Genomic DNA, 24750 nt, shown 5'->3' on the forward strand with positions numbered 1-24750 from the left:
TAAACCCTCCTCTGACCTTCATGAACAGTGCTTCCATCAATTCTCTAAGACTGTATAAATGAAAAATTATTTACATCAGTGGATCTAGTTCCCACATAAGGACTTCTTCCACAACAGTGAAGTCACAGATCTGAACCAAAGACTATATAGGTATATGTGTGTATATATATGTATATATATATGTATATATATATATATATAATATATATATATATATATACTATTTAATCAACTTGTTTCTCATAGATTGGTTGTATTTTCTATTTTATTCAGGAGTACTGATAAATTCTTTACAGGCTATCCCTACCAAAAATCGCATACCTACAACAAACTTTACATTCTCATTACTAAGATTTTGTTTATTTCTTTATTTCATCTAGAGATTCCATAGAACAACAAATCTGGCCTTGATTTATAATGTTTACCAATTTCCAGAGTGTAAATGCTCACATTGAAATTAGCTGAAACTTTTCTAGTCCTTTCCAAATGGAGGCCCAGATGAGACCAAAAAAAAAAAAAAATATATATATATATATATATATATATATATATATATATAACAGCCATGAATCTAGTAAAGGGATTATTTCCAAGTTCTTCTACAAAATATTGCTGTCACCACACCCTAATATTTAGAACCGTGATATGACACCACTGACTCACATTCAGCAATTTAATTCAACAGAGAGTATGTATATTTGACTTTATGTTATCTATTTCTATCTAGATCTATAAGAAGGAAGGAAGGAAGGAAGGAAGGAAGGAAGGAAGGAAGGAAGGAAGGAAGGAAGGAAGGAAGGAAGGAAGGAAGGAAGGAAGGAAGGAAGGAAGGAAGGAACGAAGGAACGAAGGAACGAAGGAACGAACGGACGAAGGAAGGAAGGAAGGAAGGAAGGAAGGAACGAAGGAAGGAACGAAGGAACGAAGGAAGGAAGAAGGAATGAAGGAAGGAAGGAAGGAAGGAACGAAGGAAGGAAGGAACGAAGGAACAAAGGAACGAACGGACGAAGGAAGGAAGGAACGAAGGAAGGAACGAAGGAAGGAAGGAAGGAAGGAAGGAACGAAGGAACGAAGGAACGAAGGAACGAAGGAACGAAGGAACGAAGGAACGAAGGAACGAAGGAAGGAAGAAGGAATGAAGGAAGGAAGGAACGAAGGAACGAAGGAAGGAACGAAGGAAGGAACGAAGGAAGGAAGGAAATGTGTATGAAGCTAATCAACTTGGAATGAAAAGAATGCAATGGGAACAAAAATAAGGTCTTCTATTTAGAAAGAACTTTTGTAATTATCAAGTTTATCTCAGTTGGACCTTGGTAGAACCAAGTGTGATAAGTAGTATATACTTGTAAATATTCCCATCATATGGATAAGTAAGTTCCGGTGCAATAAAGTCAAGTGGCTTGCCCTAGTTCACATGGCTAGTATATGACAGAGCCAAAAATTAAATTAAATCGATGTTTGTTGACCCCAAATAACTCTTGCATGAGTTGTTTCCCCAAAAGTCATAACTATATTATCATGTGAGCTGAAAGGGTTCTTCTCACTCTGAATAAAGAAATCATCTTGAGCCACTAGTCATTTTCCTCTCCCACTCAAAATTGAAAAGATCACTAAATGAAGCCTTGCTATTTAGAGATGAATAAGGTTAATGACTATTCTATGGTGGTAAATTCCCCATTATGGATGCTTCTCACTTTCATTCGAGAAGAAAAATGCAGACATGGTATCTGAGTTCTCCTTTACTCTTATGAATTGAACTTAGTTCATCCCAAGACTGAACAGCATACCCCATGGTCAGATCTTCTCTCTTTGTTTTCCTGACTACCAAAGTGCTCTAGTTAATTAGGCTCCCTGAGCTCTGGTGCTGGAATCTTTCCACAAGCTCATGTCACAGGCAACCAGCCCTGCAGAGTCTATATGCCTGATTATTCTATCAGTTGTTCATTGTTCTAACATGTTGGAACCCACAGAGGAAATGGCAAAAACAGCTCTGCTCCCCATTCCCCATATTTAGTTGTTTGAAAATAATAGATTTACAGGCCAAGATCAAAAACCCTGTAAGAGAATACTGATGACCTATTCCTCCTTTGTTCCTTAGTATTGAACTTCCTACAAGTTTCAACTAATTGATTCTATCATAATGAAATGTATTTTCAACCTAGCACCCTTCTTTACAGCCAAAAGACCAAATCAATCCAATACCTCTGGTTGATGTCTCTTTAGAAACCTAGCTTAAGAAGCTAGCATACTTTTCAGACTTGTTTATAAAACCTTAATGAAAAACCAACCTCTGATGAATGTGGAAAGAAATGGAGGTCACAAATTCCACTCCAGAAAGTGATTAAAATATAGGAAGGATAAGTCCTGGAGTCATGCTAATATAGAATGGCTCAAATAAAGCCATCATCCAAATTAGTTATGTCCTTTAATTCAAGCTCTTCAATTCAAGAAATCTAAATTAAGATTTTATTCATCTTTATCTATGGGTCAGGCACAGTGCTGAGCAATGATAGCTAGAAAGACAACACAAATTTTCCTTACCCTCAAAAAGCTGACACTCTGTAGGCAGAATATAATTGGCACACAAGTAGGTAAATACATAGAACATTTAGAAAGTAATAGGAAGTAACTCAAGATAGAGCAAATAGGAATTGGAGGAAAATCAGAGGGTTCCTTTAGAAAGTAACAATTAGAGAGAGAGTGTGTGTGTGTGTATGTGCATGTGTTTAAACCCTTACCTTCCATCTTGCAGTCAATACTGTGTATTGGATCCAAGGCAGAAGAGTGTCAAGGACTAGACAATGGGGGTTAATTGACTTGCCCAGGGTCATACAGCTAGGAAGTGTCTGAGGTCAGATTTGAACCTAGGACCTCCCATCTCTAGACCTGACTCTCAATCCATTGAGCTATCCAGCTGCCCCCAGTGTATGTTTTAAAGGAAGTTAGGCATTCTATGAGATTCTTAGCATTCTATGATGTTGAAAAGGATTGTTGTTCAGGCATTTTAGTCATATCCTAATCTTCATGACCTTTGGGGAGTTTTCTTGGCAAAGACACTGAAGTGGTTGGCCATTTCTCTCTCCAGCTCATTTTAAAGATGAGGAAACTGAGGAAAGCAGGGTTAAGTGACTTGTCCAGGGTCACATAACTGATAAGTGTCTGAGGGTGGATTTGAACTCAGATCTTTCCTGACTCCAGGCTTGGTGCTCTATCCCCTACCTGACCTACCTACCCAGCAAGAAGGGAGGGCATGCTGAACATGCAGGATAGCTTTGGCAAAAACAGGGAGTTGGTAGTTAGCATGCTATTATCAGGAACTACATGCCAATCTGACTGAAAAGGAGAGGGTATAAAGGGAAATGAGAAGAAATAATTACAAATGTAAACATAAAAGGTGCCTCCTAACTACAATATAACTGAATCCAAGAACACCTATTGAAGTTGAGTAAAATCAGGAAGTAACAAAAGCATTGATATCCTTAATAATCTTGCCAGTGGTCCCTTACTACAATGTTCTGTATAATAGGGAGGGAGATTTATGACTCCCTGACTATGAAAACACTTTAGGCATAGCCAATAAGCACAATTCTACAGGAGCATTCTATGATATGATTGTGATGGACACTCATTTTATAGTGGCCAAGATTTTCTTATCCTAATTTAAAAAACATTGACAATGAACATACCAGTATTAACTTGTAGTAAGCAGCTGTCAGTTATGGTAATCATCCCAATGCATACTTTGTGGTTTAGAGAGAAGGCAGGACAACTTGGTGCTTCCTTTGTTTTTTCAGAGAATAACTTATCCCTTCTAGAGACTCATTGCCATGACTCTGGGGATAAACCAGTCTATGTTTTCTGATGACATCTAATCCTGTCCAGTCCCTGGGTGAGAATCTAGATTCAGAACCACAGAAAACCTACCTTCTTTTAATGAGCCAGGCTTTAGTAAGACTGTCATCTAGAAGAAGGAAAGTATCCTCCAGAAGAGGTGAGAGGCAGCACATGAAAGGCAAATCAAAGCACCATCTCCAGAGGATGGAAGAAATGTCAGATGAAGATAGCTACAATATTTAGATTATGAAGAGGTTTTCAATAAATGCAGTGGAAACAAGACAGAGGGGTTTGGAGAATGTCTCTCCCCATTCTAGGACTGAAACTATTATCAAGGAATAGGAAGCATACAGCCCACATTGTCTTTGCCATGTAAACCCCCTCTCCAGTCCTAACTCCACTATCCAGAATGTACCACATGGCATATGTTTCCAAACCAGGCAGGGTGTCAAAGACAATCTTTCTGAATGGGAAGAGAAAGGAACCCTGGGAGCAGCAGCTCAAGTTGGGGGGGGGGAGACTGAGTGAATAGTTCCAAATTATGTTTGAATAGTTTCTAAGTTCCAGATCAATCACCTATTTTAAAAAAAGGAATAATAGTAGTAGAAGTTGAGCCATAGCCAGCACTTTGCTCTCTGGGGGAAATTAACAAAAAAAAACAAAGTAGGAAGGAAATACCCTCAATTAATTCTTTAGGACAAATTCGGTTGGTGGAGATGCTGGGGCACAAGGCACAACTACTTCCTTGCCCAAAGATGTGAAGACCCTGTAAGTCTCTGCTTTTTTTTTTTTTTTACACCTTCAGCTCACCATTTTTTGTCAGGCAAACTCTGAGACTCAGATGTTTACATATGACTGAAGAATATGCTGGTAGATTCAATAATAGGATATAAGACTCTTGGTAGGGATGGGCAGGTCTACTGAAAAGAGAACTTACAATGATTTAATGAACTCCAAAAATAAGAAGATAGACATAGTTTATATATATATATATATATGTATATATATATATATATATATATATATATATACACCTTTCTCATGCAACTCTAATTCATCACTAAGAATGGTTCCTGTTATTTTAGTGGAGACCAAACCCAAACCACAGACAGCATCTCCTTCCTCTTGGCATGAGTGGACTATCTGATTATTCCAATCACCCATCTCAAGTCTTGTTTTGATGCTTCATGATTTCATTCCAAGGAATTTATAGAGAGTGAGGGAGTTTAAGTCAAGGTACATGACTCATATTCATTCACATAACAAGTCAAACCTGAATGATTTCTTCTGATCCATGCTCATGCTTACCATCATTTAGCTTAACTGAATTCTTCAGTTATTATGCACCTACCATGTACAAGGCACTATATATTAGTGAAGATACAACAACAAAAGTCAGTAAGCCTAGTCCTCAAGAAATTTATATTCTACTTGGTCTGAACAGGAAAATATGTTAACATTTGAACTTTTGATCACTCAAAAGGTTCTGCTTGATGGTGTAGTGAGTAGGGTGAGAATAGAACCATCATTCATTTAGGCATTCAACATACATTTACTGAACATATCTAATTTTCCCCACCCCACTCCCAAGTCTTAATTGCTTCATGGTAGTATGGTGACCCTGGCATACCGGTGGAATATAGGTGCTGGCTGGCTCTGCCATGTTGAAAAGGCTTTGTGTTATTTAGTATTGAAGAGCATGACTTCTGATCCCAGGAACAAGATGTTAGGCAGCTGCCCCCAAACTGGAGAATGACTGAATAAATCATAACATATGAATTCATAATAAATTAAAAAAAAACATAATAAATCATACCCTGAGAAACAATGAATATGAAGAATTCAGCTAAGGACAGGAAAACCTTTATGATTTTATATAAAGCTCTATGTGACCCAGAGCAAATCACTTAACTTCCATTGCCTAGCCCTCACTATTCTTCTGCCTTAGAACTAACTGTAAAAGGGAATTCTTCATTCTCTTTGAGTTTACATTTGTGAAAGGGAATCCTTTATTCCCTTTGTCTATTTTGAATTAACACTAACTTAATTACCCCTACTTAGAGTGTGAAGATAGGATTAACTCTCCTTTGTCTACTTTTGAATGGAATCAACAAAGGATTGAATACCCTACCTAGTACTAGTTGAGAAGCTAGCAAGGTACTTAGAGAACTCACAAGTTACTTACTTAAAGAACTCCACTCTTTTAACTCTGTCCCAAACTTCTGAATCCTATGATCAGAGTTTATACTCTCAGAAACTCAATCAGCCAGGAATCTGTGAACCCTTTTGATGAGTATTCACCCTTCCAGAAGGTGAGTACTGGTTCCCACAAACACTGCCCCATGGACAGTGCCAAACAATTTGGAAACTGTTGTTGGATCCTGTGAAGAGGGGCAGGGACAAGAAATCACCATAAAAAAGTCATGAATCCTGCGGTTTGAGTGAGTCTTGTGGAGATAATCTCCTGACTAAAGAGAGTCTTTGAAGGAGCTTAGCTAGAGACTGAGGCTTGGATTGTGGGCTTGGAGCTCGGCTTCAACTTGTACTCTGACTCCTGGACTACTGTGTGGGTGAGTGAAAGGCTGATTCCTTTCCTAGTTTCTGGAGAGACTAGCTTTCATTTTGGAGGAAGCCTCCTGATTACGCAGTACCTGCCTTCCTGGTTGAAAGCTAATTAATCTCTGCCTGGATTAAGAAAGGATAGATAACTTTTCTATCCCTTTCACATTTGTTTTATTGTTTCCTCTCTATTTTGTAAATAAATTTCTGACTCGAGATATAATGAATTTTGGCAACCACGTAATTTCATAAAATTATTGTCCAACCATTAATTTTCACCTTTACAGAACCAATACTAAGGCAGAAGGTAAGGGTTAAAAAAAATAAAAAAGAGGGGAATCAGGGGTATCATGCCCATACTGGCCAAGCTAATAAAAAAGTGACAATATTAAAAGACATGGGAATTCAAGTTGAAGAACTGATCAATTTGACACCCAATGATAATAATGATGAATTATTCCTTTCTCTTATTGAAAATGTCAGAGACTTCTGGTTAAGAATGTTGTATGTGGGTGGTCATGTGTGATCAATATAGTGCTATATTATTTTGCTATAATAATTTAAATAATAGATTTGCTACAACTTGCTATATTTTTATTTTACTATAATAATAAAAATAAAAATAGCTAATATTTGTTGCTATTGTTTAGTCTTCTTAGTTGTGTCTTACTTGTAGTGACTATGTCTGGGGTTTTCTTGGCAAAAATACTGGCCTGGTTTGTCATTTCCTTCTCCATCTCATTGATTAGATGAAAAAAACTGAGGAAAACCAAGTTAAATGACTCACCAAAGGTCACATATCTGTTAAGTGTCTGAGGCCATATTTGAAATCAGGAAGTTGAGGTTTCTTGGCTTCAGGACTGAACTCTATCCACCATACTACTTAACTGCCCTAATTGATATTTGTATAATGTGTCCCCCATTTTACAGATGAGAAACTGAGGAGAACAGGGGTTAAGTGACATGTCCAGGGCTACACAGCTAGCAAGTGTCTAAGCCCAGGTTTGAACTCAGATCTTCCTGACTCTAGATCCAATGTTTTATCCAGTATGCCACCTAGAATTTATATAGTACTTGTGTGCCAGGCATTTGCTGAGTACTAAAAATGTTACCTCATTTTATCCTCATAACCACTCTGGGAAGTAGGTATTATTATTAGAAAAGTAAAGCAAACAGAGGTTAATTGATTTGCCCATGGTCACACAGCTAGTAAATATCTGAGGCTGGATTTGAACTCATTTCCTCCTGATTATAGAACTGATGCTCTATCCCTTGTATCACCTAGCATCCCTCATAACTGTACAGTAACTTTTTATTAAAGAGTATTGCATAGGGCAAGAAGTACTAGGAAATGATATTAATGTAAAAAAAAGCATTTACATTAATAACAAAAGCACATATCGAGGACATCTTTAATTAAGGAATAAGAAGGGGATAGGCAGACTTTCACAAATAACATTTACTATCTTTAAAGCAATGTAATTGACTAAAAAGTGGGAAGAATATAAGATCCGTGGACATTTGTTGACTATAAAAATGCACTTGACTCTTTTGAGAAAAATATTGCTTTAAAGGCTTTTTTCAAAAAAGGTTGATTCTTATGAATATATTAGAGGGAAGGCCAAGGGGATTATATTCACTTTTTCACTTTTTAGGAAGAACATTAATAAACCAGACATCCAAGATGGTGAGAGAATGAATTTTTACCATATGAGAAGTTTTAAATACTAGGGGTTCGAAGTAAAAAAAAAAAGGCTTAGGAGAGGTGGGGCATCATAGCTGTCTTCATGGATTTGTAACAATGACACATGCAAGAAGGATTAGACTCGTTCAATTTGGTCCCAGAGTGAAAAAACTAAGAATGATGGGTGGAAATTGCAAAAACGAAATATTTAGGGGTGGAGGAAGACAGAAGTTTTAAAACTCTTTTGTTTCATGTTGCCTTGGAAACTTGGGGGAAACAATTGACCCCTTCTCAGAATATTTTTAAATACGTAAAATGAAATATACAGGGTTACCAAGTAAATCAATACTATCAAAATGCACTATTACTATCCATCTGTTTCTCTATATCTATCTCTATCCCATCCACAAATCCATTTTGCTCTATCTTTATTTCTATGTCTATTTATCTCTCTATCTATGGTCATCACTATTTTTTATCTTTTTATTTCTTTTCCTAAATATCTGTCTGTCTCTGTATGTCTCTCTTCCTTTCTCTCTCTCTGCTAAGTATCCAAATTTTCTACTAGAACCTAGGGAAGGTTGATTTCAAGATCTGGGAGAACTCTGAAATGCTTCCATTCATTCATTCATTATCAGAATAGGGAGGAGGGGACGTTAGTTGACCTAGAGAAAAGATGACTAAGGGGATATGGCAGATGTTCCAATATTTTAGGACTTGTCATGTAGAAGAAGGATTAGATTTTTTTTTGGTCACCAGAGAGAAGAGTTAAGAGTAATGGGTAGTACTAACAAAGTGTTAACTTTTTGACTCAATATCAAGAGAATATTACATGATACATGTAAAACCCAGTGGAATTGCTCGTTGACTCCAGGAGATGGGAGGGAAAGAAAATGAATCATGGAACCATGGAAAAATATTATAAATAAATTAAATAAATAAACATTTTTTTAAAAAAAGAGAATATTACAAAGGATGAATTGTTTTTGTTGTTCAAATGTTTTAATACTGTCCTATTCTTCATGACCCCATTTGGGATTTTCTTGGCAAAAATACTGCAGTGTTTTACCATTTGTTTCTTCAGTGGATTAAGGCATCTAAAGGTTAAGTGACTTTCACTAGGGTCATACAGCTAGTAAGTATCTAAGTCCAGATTTGAACTCAGGTCTTCCTGACTCCAGTTCACCTCTCTGCCTACCGTACCACCTAACTACTCACAGAGAATTAGAACTATCCAGAAATAGAGTGAGATCCTAGAAATGTTCTTTACAGGATTATTGTTCATAGTGACAGAAAGGAAAGGATTCTGTTCAGGAACAGGCAGGGCTAGATGATCTCGAAGGTGCTAGACCCATGCTCTATAGATTTTCCCTTCTACTCTAGAAGGGGTTCCCTTCTAAGAGTGGGTGAAATGAGCCCTACCACCTCTAATGTGATACATTAATTGGTAAAGTGGGAAGGGGAAAGAAGGAAATGAGCATTTATTAAGACATGTTCGAAGCACTGTCTTTGGATTTAGTGCATCTACATTCAGATCCTACATTTTATACTTATTATCTAATTTGACTTTGGGCAAACTTTGGGCAAGTCACTTAACACTCCCTAGATCTCCGTTTGTGCAAGATGGCTTCTGTGATCCCTTCTAGGTTGAGTATTTTTTGTTTAAACCTTACCTTTTGTTTTAGAATCAATACTAAGCATTGGTTCTAAGAGAGAAGAGTGGTAAAGGCTAAGCAATGGTGGTTAAGTGACTTGCCCAGTTTCACACACCTAGCAAGTGACTAAGGTGAGGTTTGAACCCAGGATTTCTTCAAGTCTGGTTCTTTAATTCACTGATCCACCTAGCTGCCCCCCACCCCAGGATTGAGTTTTATTATCTCTTTAGTCAGTGACAGGAAGGAAAGGCACCTTGAAGCAATCCTCAAATAGCAAGCAATGGAACTGGTAGCTTCTCTGCCCATGATGATGACTGGATCCAAAAGATCACATGATGTAGCCCAGATAAACTGCTTGCCAGCTCTGGGAGATGAGAGAGGGAGACAACTTGGATCATATAACTTCAGAAAACTTATGTGGAAAATTGTTATTGCATGTAATTGATAAAAGAAAAGTATCTTTACAAATTGGGGTGGAAAAGGACCCACATAACATGTGAGATTATGATAAGAAGAACAAACGAAGATAATGAGAGGACTGCTGGTCCCCTTGCAATCACTTGCCCTCCTCAAAGGACCTCTATTTTCCTTCCCCATTTGGGATACAAAAGGAAGATGCTTCAGTGAATGAAAAGGACAACTGTTTGAGGTGAAATGCTAATCACTTCTTACTGTTAAGTACAGGATTTTTGGCAGCCTTTGAGTAACCCTATGAACAAGATAAGGGCACATTTTAAACTGCCCCCAAAGTCCAAAGCATCTATTCAAGGGGAAAGAATGTGGCAGGGGAGCATGTGCCTGTGGCCAGAAAACTCAACGTGGTTAGTAGAGTGGGGGGGGGGGGGTGTATCAGTACAGGCCTGTGTTATGAGTTGAATGTAAAAAAATGCAGCTTACCAGTGTCTTGAATTCTTGAGACACTGGGATGGTTTTTATTCTAGGCAGCTGCCCACATTATTGAATAAATGAAGTTCTGTCTTCAGGCTAACACATCAGCAAGGTGATTCAGCAGTCATGTCATTCTCTGATAGATAGGACTATCTGCTGGAGAAGAGAAAACCCTTTCAGGTACATAAGAATGGGTCTGTCTCAAATAACCTTCCCTTGTCTTTAAGGCATGGCTTGCAGAAATTTGACCTTGAGGCTCCAGGAAATGGGCCAGAAAGGATACACGTGGTCTAATGTCATAGCTACTACTACAGACTCTGCACCCTGGCTCTTCAGCACCCCAAAATTGAGGCTTTGGTTGATTCAGCACTTCTGGTTCTTATTACTCCTTCCATAGTTATTGTCTACATCAGAACAAGGATTCCATTAATATAGAGAATTCATGGGCAAAAGAGTCCCTCTTCACCTGCAAGTCAATAATTTCTCTGCAGTTTATAGTCTCAGAGAGTTGCCTAGAACAACTAAGTGACAATGTCTTTCTTCAAAGACTTTATAATTCAGTATATGCAGGCATTTGAGACAGCTAGGTGACATAGTGGATAATAACTCATCTTCCTGAATTCAAATCTGACTTTAGACACTTGTTCACTTTATTAGTGATCCTGGTCAAGCCACTTAAAACTGTTTGCCTCTGTTTTCTTATCTATAAAAAGCTAGAGAAGAAAATAGCAAAACATTCCAGTGTCTTAGCCAAAAAAAAAACCCAAGTGGGGTTGTGAAGAGTCAGACATGACTAAAAAATAAACAAAAACAAATAAACAAACAACAAAAAAAAAACACCTCAAGATTCCCTAATAATCAGCTGTGGCCATTGGTCCTAAGAGTGATTGATAAATATTCAGACTATCTCAAATTGGAGAAAGAGAAAGAAAAAAAGAAAGAAAGAAAGAAAGAAAGAAAGAAAGAAAGAGAGAGAGAGAGAGAGAGAAAGAAAGAAAGAAAGAAAGAAAGAAAGAAAGAAAGAAAGAAAGAAGAAAGAAAGAAAGAAAGAAAGAAAGAAAGAAAGAAAGAAAGAAAGAAAGAAAGAAAGAAAGAAAGAAAGAAGAAAGAAAGAAAGAAAAGGAAGGAAGAAAGAAAGAAAGAAGAAAAGAAAAGAAGGAAGGAAAGAAAGAAAGAAAGAAAGAAAGAAAGAAAGAAAGAAAGAAAGAAAGAAAGAAAGAAAGAAAAGAAAGAAAGAAAGAAAGAAAAGAAAGAAAGAAAGAAAGAAAGAAAGAAAGAAAGAAAGAAAGAAAGAAAGAAAGAAAGAAAGAAAGAAAAGAAAGAAAGGAAAGAAAGAAAGAAAGAAAGAAGGAAAGAAAGAAAGAAAGAAAGAAAGAAAGAAAGAAAGAAAGAAAGAAAGAAAGAAAGAAAGAAAGAAAGAAAGAAAGAAAGAAAGAAAGAAAGAAAGAAAGAAAGAAAGAAAGAAAGAAAGAAAGAAAGAAAGAAAGAAAGAAAGAAAGGAAAGAAAGAAAGAAAGAAAGAAAGAAAGAAAGAAGGAAAGAAAGAAAGAAAGAAAGAAAGAAAGAAGAAAAGAAAGGAAGAAAGAGAATTTTTAAAAATGCTTCTTAAAATGTTTCTTAAAAGGTGTGAGGTGATACCTCAGAGTTGTTTTGATTTGCCTCTCTCTGATTATAAGAGATTTAGAACACTTTTTCATGTGCTTATTAATAGTTTTGTTTTCTTTGGCTGAAAACTGCCTGTTCATGTCCCTTGCCCATTTATTCAATTGGAAAATGGCTTGATTTGTTGTGCAATTGATTTAGTTCTTTATAAATTTGAGTAATTAGACCTTTTCAGAAGTTTTTGATATGAAGATTGTTTCCCAATTTGTTGCTTCCCTTCTCATTTTGGTTACATTTGTTTTGTTTATACAAAAACTTTTTAATTTGATGTAATCAAAATTGTTAATTTACATTTTGTGACTCTTTCTATGTCTTGCTTGGTTTTAAAGTCTTTCATTTCCCACAGGTCTGAGATGTATACTATTCTGTGCTCACATAATTTACTTATAGTTTCCTTCTTTATGTTCAAGTCATTCACCCATTCTGAGTTTATCTTGGTGTAGGATATGAGGTGTTGATCCAGACCTAATCTCTCCTACACTGTCTTCCAGTTTTCCCAGCAGTTTTTTGTCAAATAGTGGGTTTTTGTCCCAAAAGCTGGGGTCTTTTGTTTTTCATAGACTATCTTGCTGAGGTCATTTACCGCCAGTTCATTCAACTGATCCTCCTTTCTGTCTCTTAGCCAGTACCAAATTGTTTTGATGACCATTGCTTTATAATATAGTTTGAGATCTGGGAATGCAAGGCCCCCCTTCCTTTGTATTTTTTTTTCATTATTTCCCCCGGATTTCCTTGATCTATTGTTCTTCCAAATGAACTTTGTTATGGTTTTTTCTAAATCAGTAAAAAAAAAATTTGGAAGTTGAATGGGTATAGCACTAAATAGATGAATAAGTTTGGGTAGGATGGTCATTTTTATTATACTGGCTCATCCTACCCATGAGCAATTAATGTTTTTCCAATTGTTCAGGTCTAGTTTTAGTTGAGTGGAGAGTATTTTGTGTTTGTGGTCCTATAGTTCCTGTGTTTGTCTTGGGAGGTAGATTCCTAGGTATTTTTATTTTGTCTAAGGTGATTTTGAATGGGATTTCTCTTTCTAGTTCTTGCTGCTGAGCTGTGTTGGATATATATAGAAATGCTGATGACTTATGCGGGTTATTTTGTATCCTGCAACTTTGCTAAAGTTGTTGATTATTTTGATTAGCTTTTTGGTTGATTCTCTAGGATTCTTTAAGTAGACCATCATATCATCTGCAAAGAGCGATAATTTGGTCTCCTCCTTGCCTATATTAATGCCTTCAATTTCTTTTCTTCTCTAATTTCTACAGCTAGTGTTTCTAGTACAATGTCAAATAATAGAGGTGATAATGGGCATCCTTGTTTCACTCCTGATGTTATTGTTCTTCAGAGAGATCTTTCTAATGTCTTTGATTTGCTTCTTCTGACCCATGGGTGAGCACTTGTCTTGTATCAGTTCTCCATAAAATTGTCTCTTAGGCAAACATACATTTGACATTTGAACAACATGATAAGTCCACCAAAGTTGCGTTCTTTGCCAATCAGTTTGACTGCCTGTCAGTGCAGCTCAAGAGTGGATCTCAGTGTCCAGTGCTTTATCTTGCCAGGTGGTTTTCAGTATCTTCCTAAGACAATTTGACTGGAAGAATTCAGTTTCCTGGCATGCCTGGTATACTGCCCAGGTTCATAGGCATAAACAATGAAATTAAGACAATGGCTCTTGGTATGCAGTCTAATACCTCTTCTCTCTCAAAGTTTCCTTCAGAGCCTCACAAACGCTGAGCTAGTTCTGCCAATGTGTGTGCCAATCTCATTGTCTATGTATATATCCCTAAAAGTATGCTGCTTTGATAAATAAAATTAGTCACAGCATTCAAATTTTTTTCCATTTATTGTAACCAAAGGTTCCATATAGGAATGATATGATACTAGCTGGTGGAGAATCTCTGTTTTTTTGGTGTTGCTCATTTGGCCAAAATTAGCACAAGCAGCAGAGAATGAATACATAGTCTGTTGCATCTCAGCCTCAGAGGTTGAATTAAGTGTATAATCACCTGCAAACAAAAAGTCAAACACTAGTTCTTCCTCTACTTTAGTCTTGGATTGTAACTTTTTCAGGCTAAAAATTTTTCCATCAGTGTGGTAACTGACCTAGATGCAATATTCATTCTCACTGAAGGGAAACTAAGCCCAAAGAACTTGTGATGAGGCAGTCTCAGAGCAATGACCTCATCAAATGAACAGCCTGAGCCATCTCTGAATGTATGTGGCATAGCATCACCAATTTGCTCTTCCAGCAAAATCTACTGGGGAAGAGGTGCCAAGAATAACCACACTGTAGAAAAAAATATGTCAAAGGACAAGAAGCCTGAGAGAGGGACAGGCACACCATAATTTCTTTTTCAGGGGCAAAAAAAGGACATAAATATTAATTAGTACTCACTATTGCCATACACTATTAACTTTGTAAATATTATCTCCTCTGATCTTCACAACAACTTCAGGGGATAAGTGCCATTTTTATCCATTTTTGCTTTCTGTGAATTCTCCATAAAATTGTCTTTTAGGTAAACATATATTTAACATTTAAACAATGTGGTCAGTCCACCGGAGTTGCATTCTATGCTGTAGAGTTTGAATGCCTTGGCAATGTAGCTCATGAATGGACCTCAGTGCCAGGTACTCTATCTTGTCAAGTGGTTTTCAGTATCTTCCTAAGAAAATTAAAATGGAAGAGATTCGGTTTCCTGGCATTTTAAAGCAGAAACTGAGATAGATGGACTTAAGTGACTTGTCCAGGTTCAAACAGCTAGTAAGTGTCTAAGGATAGATTTGAACTCATATCTATCTGACTCCAAGCTCAGAATTCTATCTATTGGGCCACCACAATGCTACCTCAAAGCAACAAAACTGTAACTAGATTTATAATATACTGACATTAGCAGTCTTTCTTTCATCTCCTTGAATATTCTAGCTAAGTATTACTTCTTTATGCTGTATTTTAGTTTAATTGTTCACAAGGCAGGTAGTTCAACTCTTCCTTGTAGATCTGCTAAAGTTTCCTAATTACTTTAAAAATGGGTTATTTTTTGGTTCCTTCAAGACTGTCAATCAGCTGGCTCTCACCCTTTAAATTCAATTTTATCGGCCTATTATGTGGGGAAATTCCTTTGGCATATGAGCCCCATCTTTCAGCATCACCCTTGGTCTATGGCTACAAAGAGGTCCCACAGTGCTTTGCCCCATGCTATTTGAAGAAATTCCAAACTTCCTTGTCCCCCAGGCTCCAAGGTTACCTAATAATATGATGAGTGCCTTGTCAGCAGTTCTACTGGTTGTTTTAATCTCTCATTAAATGATGTCAATATCCCAGAGGGCTCCATGATTTTCCTCCAAAGAAGCCATTTGAGGTGAGGGTTCAGGTAACTGTTCGGATGTCATATTGATTTTATAATCCTAGAATTGATAGCAATTATCATGTAAAAGGATTGCTGAGATTGAGGTGGAAGTTTATGCTTTAATTGGGTTTTCTCCATAGCTACTTAGATAATTCCCATTATTTCTTATCATTGAAGTCACTGTTAGAACCCTGTGCATCACAACAAAGAATGAATTCTGCCCTTCAGAGGGTAAGTGACTGACATGAGGTCTCATAGCCAGAGAAAGAACCAGAAGAAAAACCGAAGACCTGGAACCTACAGGCATCCCTGCTCCTTAGATGATTCTGCAAAATGTCTGTGTCTTTTATGCATCTGGAAAATGAAGGTCATTGGATTACTAAGCCATAGCATCTGGCCATAGCCTAAAAGGGCTTTTGATGAGATAATTGGGAAACTGAAGATGTCATGGGAATCTTGAGTTAGAAGGTTTTTCATTTTTCATTTAAAGTGGAATATTATGTTGTCTGACTATATATTCATACACAGACACATATGAAAGTTCATGTATATGAAGCCCATATGTTATGCCCATATTCTACATGCATCAAATAGTCGCTATTCATTTAAAAAAAAGACTCAGATGATCGAGAGAAAAAATACAAGACTAGAAAATGCAGCCTCTTCCTTAAGAAGCAATGTTACATCTCACTGCAACTGTGGCAGTTCGTCCGAGAACCCTGTGAACTACCACTAAAGATCATGCTGATGTAGCGGACAGCTGTATTTTCTTTAAGATGAACTGACTAAAATTGGCAAAGAATATAAGATTGTGCCCCCAAGTTCTAAATTCATAATTTTGGATTTTTTTCCAAACCCAAAATCTCATCTTTCTCTAAATTGAATTGCTTCGGATTTCCATATTATATATATATATATATATATATATATGTATATATATATATGTATGTGTGTATATAAATATGTATGTATGTATGTAGAAAGGACATTAAGAGTAACTAGAGGGGGAAGCTAGGTGGCTCAGTGAATTGAGAACCAGGTCTAGAGATAGGAGGTCATGGATTCAAATCTGATCTCAGAAACTTTCTAGCTTTGTGACCCTGGACAAATCACTTAACCCTAATTGTTTAGCATTTACCCCACTTCTACCTTGGAACCAATACACAGTGTCAATTCTCTAAGAGCTGGGGGGGGGGGGGAAGAGTAACTATAGTCCAACTGGTTCATTTTAAAGTTAAATAAACCAAGCTTTAGATAAATTAAAAAGATTTGGTCAAGATTAAAAACATAATAATAGAATGAGGATTTGGACCTAGGTCCTCTGACTTTATAGAGATCGTTCATTTTACTATGCTGCTTTTGTCTCTTGAAATCTGATTTGTGAAATAATACCTTTTACTGTGGGTAGTTATCTAGTACAGTGGATAGAGTGCTGAGCCGGGAATTAGGAGGATTCATCTTCCTGAGTTCAAATTTGGCCTCAGACACTTACTAACTTTGTAACTCTGGCAAGTCACTTGCCACCCCCCCTTCACCCCCCCCCCACCCCGCCTTAGTTTTCTCAGCTGTAAAATGAGCTAGAAAAGGAAATGGAAAACTATTCCAGCATTTGTCAAGAAAAAAAAGTCTAATGGGGTCACAAAGAGTTGTATATAACTAAAAATGACAGAACAAAAACTGTGATTTTTGTAGTCACTCTAAACTCCCCATTTATTAATTTACTCCATAGGCATTGGGTTTGTTTTTTGTTTTTGTTTGTTTGTTTTTTTGGTTAAGTAACTTGCCTGGTATCACCTGGCTAGTAAAATGTTTGAATCCACATTTCAATTCACATCTTCCTGATGCCAGATTATTCCTGTGGGCTCATCAAAGACAAGTTATAGCTGAATTATCCAGCTAATTTCCTTTTTGACAAGGTAATTTTAGACTAGTATATCAGAGGAATGTCACGGAAATACTATACCTGACTTTTAGCTGGGCATTTGGCAAAGTGCTTGTTCTTGTACTTGGAGACAAGAAACAAAGTTATGAGCTGAATGCTATACAGTAGGTGGATCTGAAATCTGTTAAATGACTAAACTCCAAAAGTTATGATAAATGAATCAATGTCATCCTGCTAAGAAGAACTTTGAGGAATGCCCCCAAGTACATGTCCTTGGCCTAAGCTGGTCAATAATTTCTAATCAATGACTTTTAAGATTAATAAATGGCAATCTTGTCAAATCTGTGGATGACACAAAGTTGGTAGGAAAACTAAGATGGAGGATAATAAAATCAAGATCCAGAAAGTCTTAACATGCTACTAGAGAAGCTAAGAAATGTAATTTCCTGCCTTAATTACAGATACAGAATGTTGTCACACATTTGATTGTCTTTAGAGTATATAGTATTTAAATTTAATTTAGTATTTTAATTTATTTTATTTATAAACATTTTTAAATTTAGTATTTAATTTAATATAGTAAATAATATTTAATGAAATATAGTATAAAATAAAGTATATCAATTATTATTTTTATTTGTTTTCTTTTGAGACTGGGTCTACCTACCTTGCCCAGGTTAGAAGTTTAGTGTCCACTAAGCCAATCTCAATATTGACTGATATGAAAGAAAAGAGGGAATGAGTGCTTAATATGTGCCAGGAATTGTGGTAAGTACTTAACAAATAAATCTTATAGGGAGCTGATGGAGTCTGAATGCAGATCAACACATGCTAAATTTCATTTTATTTCCTCCATGAGCTTTTATGTGTATTCACAATATATATCTTCTTTCACAACATGATGAATATGGAAATATGTATTACATGATAGCACATGTATAACCTCTATCAGATTGCTTGTCATCTTGGGGAGCCGAGAGGTGGGGAGGAAAGGAGGAAGAAAATGTGGGTTGCAAAATGTGAGAAAACAAATTTTAATAATTGTTTCTGCATGTAGCTGAAAGAAAATACAATAGAATATTACTGGCAGGAGAGAACAAAAATCAAATATATCTTATTTAATTTTCGCAACAGTTTTCAGAGTTAGGTGCTATCATCCCCCTAAAGGATATTGACACTAAAGGAAATTGAAGCAAATAGAACTTAAGTGATTTGTCCAGTGTCATCCAGAATTTTAAGTATTTGAGCCTGGGTTTGAATCCAGGGCTGCTTTCTGATTCTAGTCCAGTGCCCTATTCACTGCTCTCTCTCTAGCTCCTTCAGAAGTTTTCACTTCTGTGTTTATTTCTGATCTGGTCAGGTTTAATAAGGCAGCTTGATGTCTCTTCACATCCCAGGCTTCAGAACTCCACCAACCTCAGCCTTCCCAACATCAGGAATCATAGAGATGTATCACAATACCTAATCATGTCTGTTATTATTTAAAAGTAGAAAGAAATAGAATGACCAACCTCACTTAGGTCAGGGACTCATAACCTGGGAGTGAGGAGGACAGATAAAAGAGTATGAGAACTGGACTATAACTGTCCATAAAGGAAGCAACACAATACCACCTCTTCCAAAATCTCTGTTTGTTGCAAGAATTACTTGGAATTCAGTAGATGAAAGGAGATATGCTATAGAGCTGCCTTTGTTTCAGGACTTGCCAAATCCAGGTTAAAAAAAGAAATCCAACAATTTCTGGTTCTGACATGTCTCTAGAGGAAGCTGGCTATATATTTGTTTGCCTTTTTCTGTGGTACATACATTAATAACTAATGATCACTGTGGCCTCTTTCTTCCAGAATATTGATTTGGGGTTTTTTCTACTTGAGAACAATTTCAGGATGCTCCTGAAATCCAGCCAAGAGAATCTAGCCATAGGGGTTGCATTCCAACACAGACACAGGCAAATTCTCCATAGACTGAGTGGTGAGGAAAAAATGGAAGGAACTCAGCAAAAGCATTTGCCTTTTCCATGGTTATTCCACAAGAAAGCAGAGTCAAATATTCATTCTGAACCATCCCCCTCAAAGTGGGAAAACATCAGTCTTATAAATTATTATAACATAGAAAAATTAGTTGGGAAAAGAGCAAGAAGAGGGGATGAGATGAAGAGGTAGAAAGAAACAGAAGTACAGAGACAGGGAGACATAAGAAAATGAAAAAAGTCAAATGCACCAAAAAGATATGAGGAGATGCATTTTTAAGAATGATTACATGGGAGCAGCTAGCTGGCTCAGTAGATCAAAAGCCAGGCATGGAGACAGGAGTTCCTAGATTCAAATGTGACCTCAGACTCTTCCTAACCATATGACCCTGGTCAAGTCACTTAAACCCCATTGCCTCAGCCCTTATTATTCTTCTGTCTTGTGACCAATACACAGTATTGATTTTAAGACATTTAAAAAATGTTAACTTTCCAATATTCTCATTATCTTAGTAAAGTCATTTGACCTTGTATTTTCATGTCCAATCCTCTTTTTTTGTTTACTATGAATATAGAAAAGCCAATTTTATTTGGTGTTTTAGATTAGGAACCAGAGAACCCAAATCTTGCTCTATACTTAACTTACTCTTAACTTAATTTAACTCTACATAACATAACCATAAATAAATAGCATATTTTTTCACCTTAAGTTTCCCTATTTGTAAAATAAAGAGGAGTAAGACTAGATGGTCTGAGATCTCCAGCTCTAAACCCCTAAAATCCTATTTCTGAATGAGAAAAATCTAACCTATCAGTGGACATCTGGCTTTTCAGGTTAATTAGTCACTGTTAATAAAGGAATAATATATTGAATTTAACATCATTAAACTCCAGTGACCTCCATCCCTAAAAGGCTATATATCCTAAATGCAAACATGTAGTTACGTATTTATCAACTTCACGCATGCCAAAAAGTCCTCCTTTGAGCCTGGAAATCTCTTTGAATCGAGAGAATGGCAATTGATCCTGACATTCTCAATGTTGACAAGCCTAACTAGAATGTCAACAAGCCCCTCAAAAAAGAGCCATGAAGATTTCTAGGAGTATTTGGAAGCAAGAACTTTAAGATGCAGTGATTGTCTTTGGGCTGTATGATGCAGGGGGGGGCGGGGGATCTTAAATTGGAAGTCAGGACACCTGCATTCAAATCTTGGCTTTTCCACTTACTCTCTGTCTTACCCTGAGTAAGTGACAAGTTCTCAAGGTCTGAATTTCCTCATCTACAAAATGATAAGATTATCCTAGATGGTTCCTGAGCTCTCTTCCAGACTATGAATTTCTAAAGCAGAAATTGTACCCTAGAATCTATTCTTAGGAATTTGTAATATGGAGTTCATATGAACTTGCAGATAAGAGAGACAAAGACCAAGAGAGAGAAAGGGATGGAAAGAGACAGGGAAACAAAGATGGAGAGACAGAGAGACAGAAGGATTGTATTTCATTCTAATTGTTTTCCTTTTTAATCCTGTATATTTTAAGTATTTAAAAAATATGTGTGATTCTGAGAAGGCATTCAAAGACTTCTCCAGATTGCTAAAAGGGTCATTTATATAAATTAACAATAGCCTCTGATTTAGGTATCCTTGTAGTTTTCAATGTATGATCCCAGAACCCAATGCCTGGTATTTCATCCACACCTAAGGAACAGAAAGATATGCTTCCACCATGCTATAAATTGAAATGAGGAAATGCAAGTTCAGTAAAGCCAAAACTAGTTGTCTTTCTTCCTTCTCTCTCCCTCCCAACATTCAGAGTTCTTATCATGAGTACAAATATCATTTATTCATGATGCAAATAAAGAAGTACAGGAACAGTCCCCAACCTGTTACTTATTGATATTGTCTCAACACAGCTCAAGGCCAAGACCAACCTTGGAAAAGCACTCCACCCCCAAGTGGAAAATTCTAGCACAGTTTGGAGGTAAGATGCTGATGTTTGGGATTGCCATCACAGTCCTAGTATTGTCTTCCAACAGCTGTGTTTCGAGATAGAACACGCTAAGCAAGTTAACTTGTGTCTAATGCTTGTTGACTATTCATTGAGACTCTGATCATGTTCTTTTAAGTGAAAATGAGAAACCCAATGGACTCTGAAATAGGAATCAAGGAAACAGGAAGAAAGAAGGCAAGTGTGGTGGCACATACCTATAATCTCTGATGTCCATTGGGTGACCATTGAGTGACCACTTCTAATCTTAGATAAGGAGATCCAAAGAAAGAAAAAGAAAGAAGGAAGGAAGGAAGGAAGGAGGGAGGGAGGGAGAGAGGGAAGAAAGGAGATGGGAGGGGAAGGAAGGGGGTTTGGGGGAGGGAGGGAGGGATAAAGGAAGGGAAGGAGGAAAGCAGGGAGGGAAGAAAAGAGAAGAATGAAAGGAGGGAGGGAGGGAAGGAGGGAAAGAAGGCCTATTTTTTCTTAGTCATGACCTTAAGAGAGGTTCTTTTAATTCTGTATTAAAGGAATCATACAAGCACATATTCTCATGTGTTTATATGCAGCCTTCACTATAGAGAGGGTTCTGGGTCCTAAGATATATGGATCTTTTCATTCTCTGTAGGGTGCCAGGCAAGGCTTCATTTTGGTCTGGTGCAGGCTCTTGGCAGAGCATGTGATCCATATGCATCTGAATGTAGATCCATGAGTGCATCCACGGACCACCCCCAAGGTTGTGGAGCAACATCAGTTTGAATGTTCCAGATGTTCACATTCTGAAAGAAGAGTTCCAAAAATATTCGGAGCAACACTAGAATTGCTGGAATTATTCTATGGACTCCCAGGGTGATGTTCTGAAGGGGATGAGAAACATTGATTTAAATTTATAAATTCTGTCAGATTTTCTTTTTAAAAACAAGAGCCCAATTAATTAGCTTACAATCACAACTCATGCACTCATGGAAGACTCTGTGACTATGGGTATTGATTAGAGAGAGGGAAGGAAAAAGCCTTTTTAAAGTACCTATTATGTATCAGGCACTGAGATAATTAATTATAAATCTGATCTCATTTGATCCTCAGGACAACCCCATCAGCTAGATGCTATTATGATCCCCATTTGACAATTGAGGAAACTGAGGTAGAATACAAATGACTTGCGTAGGGTCACCTGTCTAGTGATTGAGGCTAGACCTTATTGAACTTAGGTCTTTCTTGACTCCAGTTTCTGCTCTCTATCCATTCTATCACCTGGGTTACCTCAAAATGAAAGGCAAACAGGGTTAGGCAACAGCAACCATGACTTCTCTGCTAAAGCTGAAATCATCTCTCAGAAACCAAGTATTCTATACCAGAAGGGGTTCATAAATTAAGGTCTAGAAAGGATTCTTTTGTTATTATTTAATTGTTTTCAGTCATGTCTAATTGTTCATGATGTCATTTGGAGTTTTCTTGGCAAAGACACTGAAGAGGTTTGCCATTTCCTTCTCTAGCTTATTGACCAAAGAGGAAACTGAGGCAAACAGGATTAAGTGATTTGCCCAAAGTCACACAGCTAGTATCTGAGGCCAAATTTGAACTCAAGAACATGAATCTTCCTGCCTCTATGTCCAGGACCCTGTCCACTATACTATCTAGGATCCTGGGGGTCATCAAATCCAATAGTTCTATACCTGGGGTCCCTAAAGTAGTTTTTAAAATGTTTTGAAACATGTATCTTAATATAATTGTATTTCCTCATAATTCAAAGCATTTTATTTTACACATTGAAAAATAATATTCTAAGAAGATGTCCAGAAGCTTCTCCAGATTGCCCAAGGGCTCCATAATGTATAAAAGGGTAAGCACAGCTAAGATTTGATCCAACTTCCTCATTCTATATTTGAGGAAACTGGAGTAAAAAAGTCTACATGACCTGAATTTGATCACCCAGGTGTAAGCAACACAGTCCAGATGGGAACTAAGGACTTTTTCTACAAATTCTTTTAGGATCTCACATTATGGAATAGATCCTCCTCCTTCCACCCTCCAATTTCTTCTTTCACTTCATCCAAAGTGGGATTTGCCCCCCCACAGATTTTTTACTCGGGTGCCAAATATTTTCTCAGCCAGATTTGTGACAGAAGACAGACTGTGGTGGGAGGGTGTTAGAGAAGAAGGTACATCCAGAGTGAATGTGAGCACACTTCCTTAACCAACCACAGAGAAAGCAGATCACCAGGATACCCTCATTGAGGGGTGGAGAAGGACAACACTGTGACTTCTAGAAGACTGTCAATATTGGGACAGGAGAGAGGCAAACATTTGGATTGGCTCCAGTGGACTGAATGTGGTTTCTGAAGGATAGTGTAACAGGAGGAAGGATTACCTACCTCCATCATTATCATTCCAAGAAGAGTGATATCATACTAACTTCTCCATTGCCATGTTTTCATGGGCTTTCTTTTATCCCACAGGCAGCAATGCATCCTTGTAGAGGATACCTTGAACATAGTAGGTACTTAATAAATGTTTATGGAATTAATTGCACCTTGGGTAAGGCCATGGACCACTGCTCTTGCCTTTCACCAATCCTATCCCTACTCCCACCACCAACTAGTTAATGAATGCTTATCTTATATTCTTTAAAGACAGGCTTCTTTCATGAGGCTTTGGTGTATTCCTCAAGCAGACAGGCAGGCAATGAATCTCTATTTAACACTTACTGGTAATTCAAGCCAAGTTCCTTTATACTCAGTTCAACGGACATTATTAAGCATTTATTTTCCATTAACAATCATTTGTTAAAGCACCTACTATGTGCTAGGAACTGGAAATACAAAGACAAATAAAATTCTTGGTTCTCAAGGAGATTCTACTCTACTTGTGGGAGCTGTAACATATGCACAGAGATCAAATAGAAAATACTATAATTTCATGGGAGACAGAAAAAGACAGAGAGACAAAGCGAGATAGCTAGGCAAAGAGATAAAGAAAGAATGAGAGAAGAGAGGAGAGAAAAGAGGAAAGGAAGAATGAGGGAGGGAAGGAGAAAGAGAGAGAGAAGGAGGGGGGGAGGAAAGGGGGGGAGAGAAAGAGTTATAAAGAGAAAGATAGAAAGAATACTAACAATTGGGGCAGGTGAGAATTAAGAAAGTCTTTGGATATGAAATATCACCTATGATTATCCTTGAAGGAAAGCAATGATTCTAAGAGGTAAGAAGGGAGTAATTTTTTAATTTAATATTTTATATTCCCAATTACATGAAATAATCTTTTACATACATTTTCCAA

This window comes from Monodelphis domestica, chromosome 1, assembly GCF_027887165.1.
Source record: "Monodelphis domestica isolate mMonDom1 chromosome 1, mMonDom1.pri, whole genome shotgun sequence".
Taxonomy (NCBI): Eukaryota; Metazoa; Chordata; class Mammalia; order Didelphimorphia; family Didelphidae; genus Monodelphis; species Monodelphis domestica.